General features: G+C 37.3%; 9 non-coding genes across 9 annotated transcripts; all 9 read right to left on the bottom strand.

Moving 5' to 3' along the window:
• Nucleotides 1–2,542: 2,542 nt before the first annotated feature.
• On the bottom strand, nucleotides 2,543–2,614 carry Trnad-guc (transfer RNA aspartic acid (anticodon GUC)). Its single transcript has one exon. It is a non-coding gene; the product is annotated as a tRNA-Asp (tRNA).
• Nucleotides 2,615–2,887: 273 nt separating this feature from the next.
• Nucleotides 2,888–2,959, bottom strand: Trnav-gac (transfer RNA valine (anticodon GAC)). Its single transcript has one exon. It is a non-coding gene; the product is annotated as a tRNA-Val (tRNA).
• A 2,558-nt stretch (nucleotides 2,960–5,517) lies between these two features.
• Trnad-guc (transfer RNA aspartic acid (anticodon GUC)) lies at nucleotides 5,518–5,589 on the bottom strand. Its single transcript has one exon. It is a non-coding gene; the product is annotated as a tRNA-Asp (tRNA).
• Nucleotides 5,590–6,555: 966 nt separating this feature from the next.
• Nucleotides 6,556–6,627, bottom strand: Trnad-guc (transfer RNA aspartic acid (anticodon GUC)). Its single transcript has one exon. It is a non-coding gene; the product is annotated as a tRNA-Asp (tRNA).
• A 623-nt stretch (nucleotides 6,628–7,250) lies between these two features.
• On the bottom strand, nucleotides 7,251–7,322 carry Trnad-guc (transfer RNA aspartic acid (anticodon GUC)). The gene has a single exon. It is a non-coding gene; the product is annotated as a tRNA-Asp (tRNA).
• Nucleotides 7,323–10,011: 2,689 nt separating this feature from the next.
• On the bottom strand, nucleotides 10,012–10,083 carry Trnad-guc (transfer RNA aspartic acid (anticodon GUC)). The gene has a single exon. It is a non-coding gene; the product is annotated as a tRNA-Asp (tRNA).
• Nucleotides 10,084–10,359: 276 nt separating this feature from the next.
• On the bottom strand, nucleotides 10,360–10,431 carry Trnad-guc (transfer RNA aspartic acid (anticodon GUC)). The gene has a single exon. It is a non-coding gene; the product is annotated as a tRNA-Asp (tRNA).
• Nucleotides 10,432–12,434: 2,003 nt separating this feature from the next.
• On the bottom strand, nucleotides 12,435–12,506 carry Trnad-guc (transfer RNA aspartic acid (anticodon GUC)). The gene has a single exon. It is a non-coding gene; the product is annotated as a tRNA-Asp (tRNA).
• A 619-nt stretch (nucleotides 12,507–13,125) lies between these two features.
• On the bottom strand, nucleotides 13,126–13,197 carry Trnad-guc (transfer RNA aspartic acid (anticodon GUC)). Its single transcript has one exon. It is a non-coding gene; the product is annotated as a tRNA-Asp (tRNA).
• Between the last annotated feature and the right edge of the window lie 2,803 nt (nucleotides 13,198–16,000).

The following is a 16,000-nucleotide window of genomic DNA, read 5'->3' on the forward strand; positions in this document are numbered from 1 at the left end:
GGTCGAGGTAGCCATGGTAACAGCAGTTGGTTATTGAATAACAAACAGAAAAATAAAGTCGAGTTAGTTATTCCAATCGATGCGCAAATAGTGTTATATTTTGACGCCGTACCGAAGTACGACATAGGAGGGTAGAGACCGCCGGAAAGTATAAGTGAATTCAGTAGCACTCAGAATTTGAGTGATTTTTAAATATAAAATCGTAGGTCTCTACCGAAGGTGGAGGCAGATGTGAACATGAAAATGTGACAAAAATGGGCAAAAAAGCAGTAAAAGGTAAGCATTTTTCTGGTAAATGCTAAGCTATTAATCATAGGATAGATCCAGTACAAAAGCGCACGAGACAACAAAAAGCACTAGAAGTATACAAATAGGATGATGAGAACCACTATAGTACCGGTAAGGTATCATGCTAAATTAGTTAAATAAAGCTGCACTTAATAAATACCAATAATTGATAATAATATTTTAATAAATAACAATAATACGAGTTAACCCTTGTGGTATTAAGAGATAGTTGTTTATTAAGCGTTAACTCAAAGATAGGCACTTGTGTGTGACTGTATGACCACGGAAATCTGAGTTAGATTGGAGGTAAGAAAACGGGCGATAAATAAAGCAGTTCAAAAATTCTATAAGTTTGCGCACATCAACATATATAGAGTATAACAAGAATAGGGATGAATTATGATGATTCCACAGTAACATTGCAATATATAAAACTGGCCTGAAATTGAATCAAACTAAATCGCTTCCGAATACATAATGGGGATAGGCGGGGATACTCACCACTATACTAACGAGGAAGCCGTCGGAAAGCGTTTGATATAAAAATATTAAGAAAATATAAAGTACGCCGGTCACATCCAAATCCTCGAGCGAAAAGTACTAAACAAAGCAATACAAATATTATTATCAGAGACTGGCCTGAAATTGAATTGAACTAAATAGCTTCCAAATACATAATGAAAGCGAATTAATCGAAACGAATCAATTTTTAAAATCACGCTAACATATTGTTTGCGAAAAAGTGGCATATTTATATGAACGAGTTATCTATCATCCATTTTTTCTCCCCGTCGATGAATTGAACCCCGGTCTCCCGCGTGACAGGCGGGGATACTCAAGACTATACTAACGAGGAAGCCATCGGAAAGCGTTTGATATAAAAACAGTAAGAAATTTGAAAGTACGCCAGTCACATCCAAACCCTCGAGTCAAAAGTACTAAACAAATTAATACAAATATTATTACCAGAGACTGGCCTGAAATTGAATTAAACTAAATCGCTTCCAAATACATAACCATAGCTATTTAATCGAAACGATTCAATTTTTACAACCCTGCTAAAATATTGTTTGCAAAAAAGTGGCAAAATTATATGAACGAGTTATCTTCATTAACTGCTTTTGGAAAACAGTTCTCCCCGTCGGGGAATCGAACCCCGGTCTCCCGCGGGACAGGCGGGGATACTCACGACTATACAAATGAGGAAGCCGTCGGGAAGCGTTTGATATAAAAATATTAAGAAAATTGAAAGTACGCCGACACATCTAAATCCTCGAACGAAAAGTACTAAACAAAGCAATACAAATATTATTACCAGAGACTGGCCTGAAATTGAATCAAACTAAATCGCTTCCAAATACATAATGAAAGCTAATTAATCGAAAATAATCAATTTTTACAATCATGCTAACATATTGTTTGGGAAAAAATGGCATAATTATGTGAGGCGGGGATACTCACCACTATACTAACGAGGAAGCCGTCGGAAAGCGTTTGATATAAAAATATTAGGAAAATTGAAAGTACGCCGGTCACATCCAAATCGCTTCCAAATACATATTAAAAGCTAATTAATCGAAACAAATCAATTTTTACAATCTAGCTAACATATTGTTTGCGAAAAAGTGGCAAAATTATATGAAAGAGTTATCTATTAACTGCTTTGGGAAAACAGTTCTCCCCGTCGGGGAATCGAACCCCGGTCTCCCGCGTGACAGGCGGGGATACACGCCACAATACTAACGAGGAAGCCGTCGGAAAGACTTTGATATAAAAATATTAAAAAAATAATAAGAACGCCGATCACATCCAAATTCTCGAGCGAAAAGTACTAAACAAAGCAATACAAATATTATTACCAGAGACTGGCCTGAAATTGAATTGAACTAAATCGCTTCCAAATACATAATAAAAGCTAATTATTCGAAACGATTCAATTTTTACAATCATGCTAACATATGCCACGACTATACTAACGAGGAAGCCATCGGGAAGCGTTTGATATAAAAATATTACCAAAATTGAAAGTACGCCGGTCACATCCAAATCCTCGAGCGAAAAGTACTAAACAAAGCAATACAAATATTATTATCAGAGACTGGCCTTAAATTGAATCAAACTAAATCGCTTCCAAATACATAATGAAAGCTAATTAATCGAAACAAATCAATTTTTACAACATGCTAACATATTGTTTGCGAAAAAGTGGCATAATTATGTGAGAGAGTATCTATCATTCATTTGAAAAAGAGATCTCCCCGTCGGGGAATCGAACCCCGGTCTCCCGCGTGACAGGCGGGGATACTCACCACTATACTAACGAGGAAGTCGTCGGAAAGCGTTTGATATAAAAATATTAACAAAATTGAAAGTACGCCGATCACATCCAAATCCTCGAGCGAAATGTACTAAACAAAGCAATTCAAATATTATTACCAGAGACTGGCCTAAAATTGAATTGAACCTAATCGCTTCCAAATACATATTAAAATCTAATTATTCGAAACGATTTAATTTTTACAATCATGCTAACATATCTTTTGCGAAAAAGTGGCATAATTATGTGAGAGAGTATCTATCATCCATTTGAAAAAGAGTTCTCCCCGTCGGGGAATCGAACCCCGGTCTCCCGCGTGTCAGGCGGGGATACTCACCACTATACTAACGAGGAAGCCGTCGGAAAGCGTTTGATATAAAAATATTAGGAAAATTGAAAGAACGCCGGTCACATCCAAAAACTCCTGCGAAAAGTACTAAACAAAGCAATTCAATTAATATTACCAGAGACTGGCCTGAAATTGAGTTGAATTTAATCGCTTCCAAATACATAATAAAAGCTAATTATTCGAAACGATTCAATTTTTACAATCATGCTAACATATCTTTTGCGAAAAAGTGGCATAATTATGTGAGAGAGTATCTATCATCCATTTGGAAAGAGTTCTCCCCGTCGGGAGGCGCGGAGGTGAAGGGAGGCGCGATAAAACAGAAGAGGTTATCGAGCAGCGTCACCCTGGGGGAGTGAGTCCAAAAATTAAATCATAGTGAGAAAAAAGTAAAACAGGATACTAGCAAAAGTCGTGAATAATAAATAAAATAATAAAGTCGAATACGGCCTTTTTACACATTTAAGTGACCGATATCACGGTGTCACTCTAGTTAATATGAGAATGCGACTCCCGACACCACTGGTCGAGGTAGCCATGGTAACAGCAGTTGGTTATTGAATAACAAACAGAAAAATAAAGTCGAGTTAGTTATTCCAATCGATGCGCAAATAGTGTTATATTTTGACGCCGTACCGAAGTACGACATAGGAGGGTAGAGACCGCCGGAAAGTATAAGTGAATTCAGTAGCACTCATAATTTGAGTGATTTTTAAATATAAAATCGTAGGTCTCTACCGAAGGTGGAGGCAGATGTAAACATGAAAATGTGACAAAAATGGGCAAAAAAGCAGTAAAAGGTAAGCATTTTTCTGGTAAATGCTAAGCTATTAATCATAGGATAGATCCAGTACAAAAGCGCACGAGACAACAAAAAGCACTAGAAGTATACAAATAGGATGATGAGAACCACTATAGTACCGGTAAGGTATCATGCTAAATTAGTTAAATAAAGCTGCACTTAATAAATACCAATAATTGATAATAATATTTTAATAAATAACAATAATACGAGTTAACCCTTGTGGTATTAAGAGATAGTTGTTTATTAAGCGTTAACTCAAAGATAGGCACTTGTGTGTGACTGTATGACCACGGAAATCTGAGTTAGATTGGAGGTAAGAAAACGGGCGATAAATAAAGCAGTTCAAAAATTCTATAAGTTTGCGCACATCAACATATATAGAGTATAACAAGAATAGGGATGAATTATGATGATTCCACAGTAACATTGCAATATATAAAACTGGCCTGAAATTGAATCAAACTAAATCGCTTCCGAATACATAATGGGGATAGGCGGGGATACTCACCACTATACTAACGAGGAAGCCGTCGGAAAGCGTTTGATATAAAAATATTAAGAAAATTGAAAGTACGCCGGTCACATCCAAATCCTCGAGCGAAAAGTACTAAACAAAGCAATACAAATATTATTATCAGAGACTGGCCTGAAATTGAATTGAACTAAATAGCTTCCAAATACATAATGAAAGCGAATTAATCGAAACGAATCAATTTTTAAAATCACGCTAACATATTGTTTGCGAAAAAGTGGCATATTTATATGAACGAGTTATCTATCATCCATTTTTTCTCCCCGTCGATGAATTGAACCCCGGTCTCCCGCGTGACAGGCGGGGATACTCAAGACTATACTAACGAGGAAGCCATCGGAAAGCGTTTGATATAAAAACAGTAAGAAATTTGAAAGTACGCCGGTCACATCCAAACCCTCGAGTCAAAAGTACTAAACAAATTAATACAAATATTATTACCAGAGACTGGCCTGAAATTGAATTAAACTAAATCGCTTCCAAATACATAACCATAGCTATTTAATCGAAACGATTCAATTTTTACAACCATGCTAAAATATTGTTTGCAAAAAAGTGGCAAAATTATATGAACGAGTTATCTTCATTAACTGCTTTTGGAAAACAGTTCTCCCCGTCGGGGAATCGAACCCCGGTCTCCCGCGTGACAGGCGGGGATACTCACGACTATACAAATGAGGAAGCCGTCGGGAAGCGTTTGATATAAAAATATTAAGAAAATTGAAAGTACGCCGACACATCTAAATCCTCGAACGAAAAGTACTAAACAAAGCAATACAAATATTATTACCAGAGACTGGCCTGAAATTGAATCAAACTAAATCGCTTCCAAATACATAATGAAAGCTAATTAATCGAAAATAATCAATTTTTACAATCATGCTAACATATTGTTTGGGAAAAAATGGCATAATTATGTGAGGCGGGGATACTCACCACTATACTAACGAGGAAGCCGTCGGAAAGCGTTTGATATAAAAATATTAAGAAAATTGAAAGTACGCCGTTCACATCCAAATCCTTGAACGAAAAGTACTAAACAAAGCAATACAAATATTATTACCAGAGACTGGCCTGAAATTGAATTGAACTAAATCGCTTCCAAATACATAATGAAAGCGAATTAATCGAAACGAATCAATTTTTAAAATCACGCTAACATATTGTTTGCGAAAAAGTGGAATAATTATATGAAATTATATCTATCATTCATTTGAAAAAGAGTTCTCCCCGTCGGGGAATCGAACCCCGGTCTCCCGCGTGACAGGCGGGGATACTCACCACTATACTAACGAGGAAGCCGTCGGAAAGCGTTTGATATAAAAATATTAAAAATATTGAAAGTACGCCGATCACATCCAAATCCTCGAGCGAAAAGTACTAAATAAAGCAATTCAAATATTATTACCAGAGACTGGCCTGAAATTGAATTGAACTTAATCGCTTCCAAATACATATTAAAAGCCAATTATTCGAAACGATTTAATTTTTACAATAATGCTAACATATCTTTTGCGAAAAAGTGGCATAATTATGTGAGAGAGTATCTATCATCCATTTGAAAAAAAGTTCTCCCCGTCGGGGAATCGAACCCCGGTCGCTCGCGTGACAGGCGGGGATACTCACCACTATACTAACGAGGAAGCCGTCGGAAAGGGTTTGATATAAAAATATTAAGAAAATTGAAAGTACGCCGGTCACATCCAAATCCTTGAACGAAAAGTACTAAACAAAGCAATACAAATATTATTACCAGAGACTGGCCTGAAATTGAATTGAACTTAATCGCTTCCAAATACATATTAAAAGCCAATTATTCGAAACGATTTAATTTTTACAATAATGCTAACATATCTTTTGCGAAAAAGTGGCATAATTATGTGAGAGAGTATCTATCATCCATTTGAAAAAAAGTTCTCCCCGTCGGGGAATCGAACCCCGGTCTCCCGCGTGACAGGCGGGGATACACGCCACATTACTAACGAGGAAGCCGTCGGAAAGACTCTGATATAAAAATATTAACAAAATAGAAAGAACGCCGATCACATCCAAATTCTCGAGCGAAAAGTACTAAACAAAGCAATACAAATATTATTACCAGAGACTTGCCTGAAATTGAATTGAACTAAATCGCTTCCAAATACATAATAAAAGCTAATTATTCGAAACGATTTAATTTTTACAATCATGCTACCATATTGTTTGCGAAAAAGTGGCATAATTATGTGAGAGAGTATCATCTATCATCCATTTGAAAAAGACTTCTTCCCGTCGGGGAATCGAACCCCGGTCTCCCGCGTGACAGGCGGGGATACTCACCACTATACTAACGAGGAAGCCGTCGCAAAGCGTTTGATATAAAAATATTAAGAAAATTGAAAGTACGCCGGTCACATCCAAATCCTCGAGCGAAAAGTACTAAACAAAGCAATACAAATATTATTATCAGAGACTGGCCGAAATTGAATCAAACTAAATCGCTTCCAAATACATAATGGAAGCTAATTAATCGAAACAAATCAATTTTTACAATCATGCTAACATATTGTTTGCGAAAAAGTGGCAAAATTATATGAAAGAGTTATTTATTAACTGCTTTGAGAAAACAGTTCTCCGCGTCGGGGAATCGAACCCCGGTCTCCCGCGTGACAGGCGGGGATACACGCCACATTACTAACGAGGAAGCCGTCGGAAAGACTCTGATATAAAAATATTAACAAAATAGAAAGAACGCCGATCACATCCAAATTCTCGAGCGAAAAGTACTAAACAAAGCAATACAAATATTATTACCAGAGACTTGCCTGAAATTGAATTGAACTAAATCGCTTCCAAATACATAATAAAAGCTAATTATTCGAAACGATTTAATTTTTACAATCATGCTACCATATTGTTTGCGAAAAAGTGGCATAATTATGTGAGAGAGTATCATCTATCATCCATTTGAAAAAGACTTCTTCCCGTCGGGGAATCGAACCCCGGTCTCCCGCGTGACAGGCGGGGATACTCACCACTATACTAACGAGGAAGCCGTCGCAAAGCGTTTGATATAAAAATATTAAGAAAATTGAAAGAACGCCGGTCACATCCAAATCCTCGAGCGAAAAGTACTAAACAAAGCAATTCAAATATTATTACCAGAGACTGGCCTGAAATTGAATTGAACTTAATCGCTTCCAAATACATAATAAAAGCAAATTATTCGAAACGATTCAATTTTTACAATCATGCTACCATATCTTTTGCGAAAAAGTGGAATAATTATGTGAGATATCTATCTATCATCCATTTGAAAAACAGTTCTCCCCGTCGGGGAATCGAACCCCGGTCTCCCGCGTGACAGGCTGGGATACTCACCACTATACTAACGAGGAAGCCGTCGGAAAGCGTTTGATATAAAAATATTAAGAAAATTGAAAGAACGCCGGTCACATCCAAAAACTCCTGCGAAAAGTACTAAACAAAGCAATTCAAATATTATTACCAGAGACTGGCCCGAAATTGAATTGAACTTAATCGCTTCCAAATACATAATAAAAGCTAATTATTCGAAACGATTTAATTTTTACAATCATGCTAACATATCTTTTGCGAAAAAGTGGCATAATCATGTGAGAGAGTATCTATCATCCATTTGGAAAAGAGTTCTCCCCGTCGGGGAATCGAACCCCGGTCTCCCGCGTGACAGGCTGGGATACTCACCACTATACTAACGAGGAAGCCGTCGGAAAGCGTTTGATATAAAAATATTAAGAAAATTGAAAGTACGCCGGTTACATCCAAATCCTCGAGCGAAAAGTACTAAACAAAGCAATACAAATATCATTATCAGAGACTGGCCTGAAATTGAATCAAACTAAATCGCTTCCAAATACATAATAAAAGCTAATTATTCGAAACGATTCAATTTTTACAATCATGCTAACATATCTTTTGCGAAAAAGTGGCATAATTATGTGAGAGAGTTATCTATCATTCATTTGAAAAATAGGTTCTTCCCGTAGGGGAATCAAACACCGGTCTCCCGCGTGACAGGCGGGGATACTCACCACTATACTAACGAGGAAGTCGTCGGAAAGCGTTTGATATAAAAATATTAGGAAAATTGAAAGAACGCCGGTCACATCCAAATCCTCGAGCGAAAAGTACTAAACAAAGCAATTCAAATAATATTACCGGAGACTGGCCTGATATTGAATTGAACTTAATCGCTTCCAAATACATAATAAAAGCTAATTATTCGAAACGATTCAATTTTTACAATCATGCTAACATATCTTTTGCGAAAAAGTGGCATAATTATGAGAGAGAGTATCTATCATCCATTTGAAAAAGAGTTCTCTCCGTCGGGGAATCGAACCCCGGACTCCCGCGTGACAGGCGGGGATACTCACCACTATACCAACGAGGAAGCCGTCGGAAAGGGTTTGATATAAAAATATTAAGAAAATTGAAAGTACGCCGGTCACATCCAAATCCTCGAGCGAAAAGTACTAAACAAAGCAATACAAATATTATTATCAGAGACTGGCCGAAATTGAATCAAACTAAATCGCTTCCAAATACATAATGGAAGCTAATTAATCGAAACAAATCAATTTTTACAATCATGCTAACATATTGTTTGCGAAAAAGTGGCAAAATTATATGAAAGAGTTATCTATTAACTGCTTTGGGAAAACAGTTCTCCCCGTCGGGGAATCGAACCCCGGTCTCCCGCGTGACAGGCGGGGATACACGCCACATTACTAACGAGGAAGCCGTCGGAAAGACTTTGATATAAAAATATTACCAAAATAGAAAGAACGCCGATCACATCCAAATTATCGAGCGAAAAGTACTAAACAAAGCAATACAAATATTATTACCAGAGACTGGCCTGAAATTGAATTGAACTAAATCGCTTCCAAATACATAATAAAAGCTAATTATTCGAAACGATTTAATTTTTACAATCATGCTAACATATCTTTTGCGAAAAAGTGGCATAATTATGTGAGAGAGTATCTATCTATCATCCATTTGAAAAAGAGTTCTTCCCGTCGGGGAATCGAACCCCGGTCTCACGCGTGACAGGCAGGGATACTCACCACTATACTAACGAGGAAGCCGACGGAAAGCGTTCGATATAAAAATATTAAGAAAATTGAAAGAACGCCGGTAACATCCAAAAACTCCTGCGAAAAGTACTAAGTAAAGCAATTCAAATATTATTACCAGAGACTGGTGAATTGAATTTAATCGCTTCCAAATACATAATAAAAGCTAATTATTCGAAACGATTCAATTTTTACAATCATGCTAACATATCTTTTGCGAAAAAGTGGCATAATTATGTGAGAGTAAATCTATCATCCATTTGAAAAACAGTTCTCCCCGTCGGGGAATCAAACACCGGTCTCCCGCGTGACAGGCGGGGATACCCACCACTATACTAACGAAGAAGTCGTCGGAAAGCGTTTGATATAAAAATATTAGGAAAATTGAAAGAACGCCGGTCACATCCAAATCCTCGAGCGAAAAGTACTAAACAAAGCAATTCAAATATTATTTCCAGAGACTGGCCTGAAATTGAATTGAACTTAATCGCTTCCAAATACATAATAAAAGCTAATTATTCGAAACGATTCAATTTTTACAATCATGCTAACATATCTTTTGCGAAAAAGTGGCATAATTATGTGAGAGAGTATCTATCATCCATTTGAAAAAGAGTTCTCCCCGTCGGGGAATCGAACCCCGGTCTCCCGCGTGACAGGCGGGGATACTCACCACTATACTAACGAGGAAGCCGTCGGAAAGCGTTTGATATAGAAATATTAAGAAAATTGAAAGTACGCCGGTCACATCCAAATCCTCGAGCGAAAAGTACTAAACAAAGCAATACAAATATTATTATCAGAGACTGGCCTGAAATTGAATCAAACTAAATCGCTTCCAAATACATAATGGAAGCTAATTAATCGAAACAAATCAATTTTTACAATCATGCTAACATAGTGTTTGCGAAAAAGTGGCAAAATTATATGAAAGAGTTATCTATTAACTGCTTTGGGAAAACAGTTCTCCCCGTCGGGGGATCGAACCCCGGTCTCCCGCGTGACAGGCGGGGATACTCACCACTATACTAACGAGGAAGCCGTCGCAAAGCGTTTGATATAAAAGTATTAGGAAAATTGAAAGAACGCCGGTCACATCCAAATCCTCGAGCGAAAAGTACTAAACAAAGCAATACAAATATTATTACCAGAGCTTGGCCTGAAATTGAATTGAGCTAAATCGCTTCCAAATACATAATAAAAGCTAATTATTCCAAACGATTTAATTTTTACAATCATGCTACCATATTGTTTGCGAAAAAGTGGCATATTATGTGAGAGAGTATCTCTATCATCCATTTGAAAAAGACTTCTCCCCGTCGGGGAATCGAACCCCGGTCTCCCGCGTGACAGGCGGCGATACTCACCACTATACTAACGAGGAAGCCGTCGCAAAGCGTTTGATATAAAAATATTAAGAAATTTGAAAGAACGCCGGTCACATCCAAATCCTCGAGCGAAAAGTACTAAACAAAGCAATTCAAATATTATTACCAGAGACTGGCCTGAAATTGAATTGAACTTAATCGCTTCCAAATACATAATAAAAGCAAATTATTCGAAACGATTCAATTTTTACAATCATGCTACCATATCTTTTGCGAAAAAGTGGAATAATTATGTGAGATATCTATCTATCATCCATTTGAAAAACAGTTCCCCCCCGTCGGGGAATCGAACCCCGGTCTCCCGCGTGACAGGCGGGGATACTCACCACTATGCTAACGAGGAAGCCGTCGGAAAGCGTTTGATATAAAAATATTAAGAAAATTGAAAGAACGCCGGTCACATCCAAAAACTCCTGCGAAAAGTACTAAACAAAGCAATTCAAATATTATTACCAGAGACTGGCCCGAAATTGAATTGAACTTAATCGCTTCCAAATACATAATAAAAGCTAATTATTCGAAACGATTTAATTTTTACAATCATGCTAACATATCTTTTGCGAAAAAGTGGCATAATTATGTGAGAGAGTATCTATCATCCATTTGGAAAAGAGTTCTCCCCGTCGAGGAATCAAACCCCGGTCTCCCGCGTGACAGGCGGGGATACTCACCACTATACTAACGAGGAAGCCGTCGGAAAGCGTTTGATATAAAAATATTAAGAAAATTGAAAGTACGCCGGTCACATCCAAATCCTCGAGCGAAAAGTACTAAACAAAGCAATACAAATATCATTATCAGAGACTGGCCTGAAATTGAATCAAACTAAATCGCTTCCAAATACATAATGAAAGCTAATTAATCGAAACAAATCAATTTTTACAATCATGCTAACATATTGTTTGCGAAAAAATGGCATAATTATGTGAGAGAGTATCTATCATTCATTTGAAAAAGAGTTCTCCCCGTCGGGAATCGAACCCCGGTCTCCCGCGTGACAGGCTGGGATACTCATCACTATACTAACGAGGAAGTCGTCGGAAAGCGTTTGATATAAAAATATTAACAAAATTGAAAGTACGCCGATCACATCCAAATCCTCGAGCGAAAAGTACTAAACAAAGCAATTCAAATATTATTACCAGAGACTGGCCTGAAATTGAATTGAACTTAATCGCTTCCAAATACATAATAAAAGCTAATTATTCGAAACGATTTAATTTTTACAATCATGCTAACATATCTTTTGCGAAAAAGTGGCATAATCATGTGAGAGAGTATCTATCATCCATTTGAAAAAGAGTTCTCCCCGACGGGGAATCGAACCCCGGTCTCCCGCGTGACAGTCGGGGATACTCACCACTATACTAACGAGGAAGCCGTCGGAAAGCGTTTGATATAAAAATATTAAGAAAATTGAAAGAACGCCGATCACATCCAAATCCTCGAGCGAAAAGTACTAAACAAAGCAATTCAAATATTATTACCAGAGACTGGCCTGAAATTGAATTGAACTTAATCGCTTCCAAATACATAATAAAAGCAAATTATTCGAAACGATTCAATTTTTACAATCATTCTAACATATTGTTTGTGAAAAAGTGGCAAAATTATATGAAAGAGTTATCTATTAACTGCTTTGGGAAAACAGTTCTCCCCGTCGGGGAATCGAACCCCGGTCTCCCGCGTGACAGGCGGGGATACTCACCACTATACTAACGAGGAAGCCGTCGCAAAGCGTTTGATATAAAAGTATTAGGAAAATTGAAAGAACGCCGGTCACATCCAAATCCTCGAGCGAAAAGTACTAAACAAAGCAATTCAAATATTATTACCAGAGACTGGCCTGAAATTGAATTGAACTTAATCGCTTCCAAATACATAATAAAAGCAAATTATTCGAAACGATTCAATTTTTACAATCATGCTACCATATCTTTTGCGAAAAAGTGGAATAATTATGTGAGATATCTATCTATCATTCATTTGAAAAACAGTTCTCCCCGTCGGGGAATCGAACCCCGGTATCCCGCGTGACAGGCGGGGACACTCACCACTATACTAACGAGGAAGCCGTCGGAAAGCGTTTGATATAAAAATATTAAGAAAATTGAAAGAACTCCGGTCACATCCAAAAACTCCTGCGAAAAGTACTAAACAAAGCAATTCAAATATTATTACCAGAGACTGGCCTGAAATTGAATTGAACTTAATCGCTTCCAAATACATAATAAAAGCTAATTATTCGAAACGATTCAATTTTTACAATCATGCTAACATATCTTTTGCGAAAAAGTGGCATAAATATGTGAGTGAGTATCTATCATCCATTTGGAAAAGAGTTCTCCCCGTCGGGGAATCGAACCCCGGTCTCCCGCGTGACAGGCGGGGATACTCACCACTATACTAACGAGGAAGCCGTCGGAAAGCGTTTGATATAAAAATATTAAGAAAATTGAAAGTACGCCGGTCACATCCAAATCCTCGAGCGAAAAGTACTAAACAAAGCAATACAAATATTATTATCAGAGACTGGCCTGAAATTGAATCAAACTAAATCGCTTCCAAGTACATAATGAAAGCTAATTAATCGAAACAAATCAATTTTTACAATCATGCTAACATATTGTTTGCGAAAAAGTGGCAAAATTATATGAAAGAGTTATCTATTAACTGCTTTGGGAAAACAGTTCTCCCCGTCGGGGAATCGAACCCCGGTCTCCCGCGTGACAGGCTGGGATACTTATCACTATACTAACGAGGAAGTCGTCGGAAAGCGTTTGATATAAAAATATTAACAAAATTGAAAGTACGCCGATCACATCCAAATCCTCGAGCGAAAAGTACTAAACAAAGCAATTCAAATATTATTACCAGAGACTGTCCTGAAATTGAATTGAACTTAATCGCTTCTAAATACATAATAAAAGCTAAATATTCGAAACGATTTAATTTTTACAATCATGCTAACATATCTTTTGCGAAAAAGTGGCATAATCATGTGAGAGAGTATCTATCATCCATTTGAAAAAGAGCTCTCCCCGACGGGGAATCGAACCCCGGTCTCCCGCGTGACAGTCGGGGATACTCACCACTATACTAACGAGGAAGCCGTCGGAAAGCGTTTGATATAAAAATATTAAGAAAATTGAAAGAACGCCGATCATATCCAAAAACACCTGCGAAAAGTACTAAGCAAAGCAATTCAAATATTATTACCAGAGACTGGTGAATTGAACTTAATCGCTTCCAAATACATAATAAAAGCTAATTATTCGAAACGATTCAATTTTTACAATCATGCTAACATATCTTTTGCGAAAAAGTGGCATAATTATGTGAGAGAGTTATCTATCATCCATTTGAAAAACAGTTCTCCCCGTCGGGGAATCAAACACCGGTCTCCCGCGTGACAGGCGGGGATACTCACCACTATACTAACGAGGAAGTCGTCGGAAAGCGTTTGATATAAAAATATTGGGAAAATTGAAAGAACGCCGGTCACATCCAAATCCTCGAGCGAAAAGTACTAAACAAAGCAATTCAAATATTATTACCAGAGACTGGCCTGAAATTGAATTGAACTTAATCGCTTCCAAATAGATAATAAAAGCTAATTATTCGAAACGATTCAATTTTTACAATAATGCTAACATATCTTTTGCGAAAAAGTGGCATAATCATGTGAGAGAGTATCTATCATCCATTTGAAAAAGAGTTCTCCCCGTCGGGGAATCGAATCCCGGTCTCCCGCGTGACAGGCGGGGATACTCACCACTATACTAACGAGGAAGCCGTCGGAAAGCGTTTGTTATAAAAATATTAAGAAAATTGAAAGTACGCCGGTCACATCCAAATCCTCGAGCGAAAAGTACTAAACAAAGCAATACAAATATTATTATCAGAGACTGGCCTGAAATTGAATCAAACTAAATCGCTTCCAAATACATAATGGAAGCTAATTAATCGAAACAAATCAATTTTTACAATCATGCTAACATATTGTTTGCGAAAAAGTGGCAAAATTATATGAAAGAGTTATCTATTAACTGCTTTGGGAAAACAGTTCTCCCCGTCGGGGAATCGAACCCCGGTCTCCCGCGTGACAGGCGGCGATACTCACCACTATACTAACGAGGAAGCCGTCGCAAAGCGTTTGATATAAAAGTATTAAGAAAATTGAAAGAACGCCGGTCACATCCAAATCCTCGAGCGAAAAGTACTAAACAAAGCAATTCAAATATTATTACCAGAGACTGGCCTGAAATTGAATTGAACTTAATCGCTTCCAAATACATAATAAAAGCTAATTAATCGAAACAAATCAATTTTTACAATCATGCTAACATATTGTTTGCGAAAAAGTGGCATAATTATGTGAGAGAGTATCTATCAATCATTTGAAAAAGAGTTCTCCCCGTCGGGGAATCGAACCCCGGTCTCCCGCGTGACAGGCTGGGATACTTATCACTATACTAACGAGGAAGTCGTCGGAAAGCGTTTGATATAAAAATATTAACAAAATTGAAAGTACGCCGATCACATCCAAATCCTCGAGCGAAAAGTACTAAACAAAGCAATTCAAATATTATTACCAGAGACTGTCCTGAAATTGAATTGAACTTAATCGCTTCCAAATACATAATAAAAGCTAAATATTCGAAACGATTTAATTTTTACAATCATGCTAACATATCTTTTGCGAAAAAGTGGCATAATCATGTGAGAGAGTATCTATCATCCATTTGAAAAAGAGCTCTCCCCGACGGGGAATCGAACCCCGGTCTCCCGCGTGACAGTCGGGGATACTCACCACTATACTAACGAGGAAGCCGTCGGAAAGCGTTTGATATAAAAATATTAAGAAAATTGAAAGAACGCCGGTCATATCCAAAAACACCTGCGAAAAGTACTAAGCAAAGCAATTCAAATATTATTACCAAAGACTGGTGAATTGAACTTAATCGCTTCCAAATACATAATAAAAGCTAATTATTCGAAACGATTCAATTTTTACAATCATGCTAACATATCTTTTGCGAAAAAGTGGCATAATTATGTGAGAGAGTTATCTATCATCCATTTGAAAAACAGTTCTCCCCGTCGGGGAATCAAACACCGGTCTCCCGCGTGACAGGCGGGGATACTCACCACTATACTAACGAGGAAGTCGTCGGAAAGCGTTTGATATAAAAATATTAGGAAAATTGAAAGAACGC

The sequence above is a fragment of the Styela clava genome, chromosome 7 (assembly GCF_964204865.1).
Source record: "Styela clava chromosome 7, kaStyClav1.hap1.2, whole genome shotgun sequence".
NCBI classification, from domain to species: Eukaryota; Metazoa; Chordata; class Ascidiacea; order Stolidobranchia; family Styelidae; genus Styela; species Styela clava.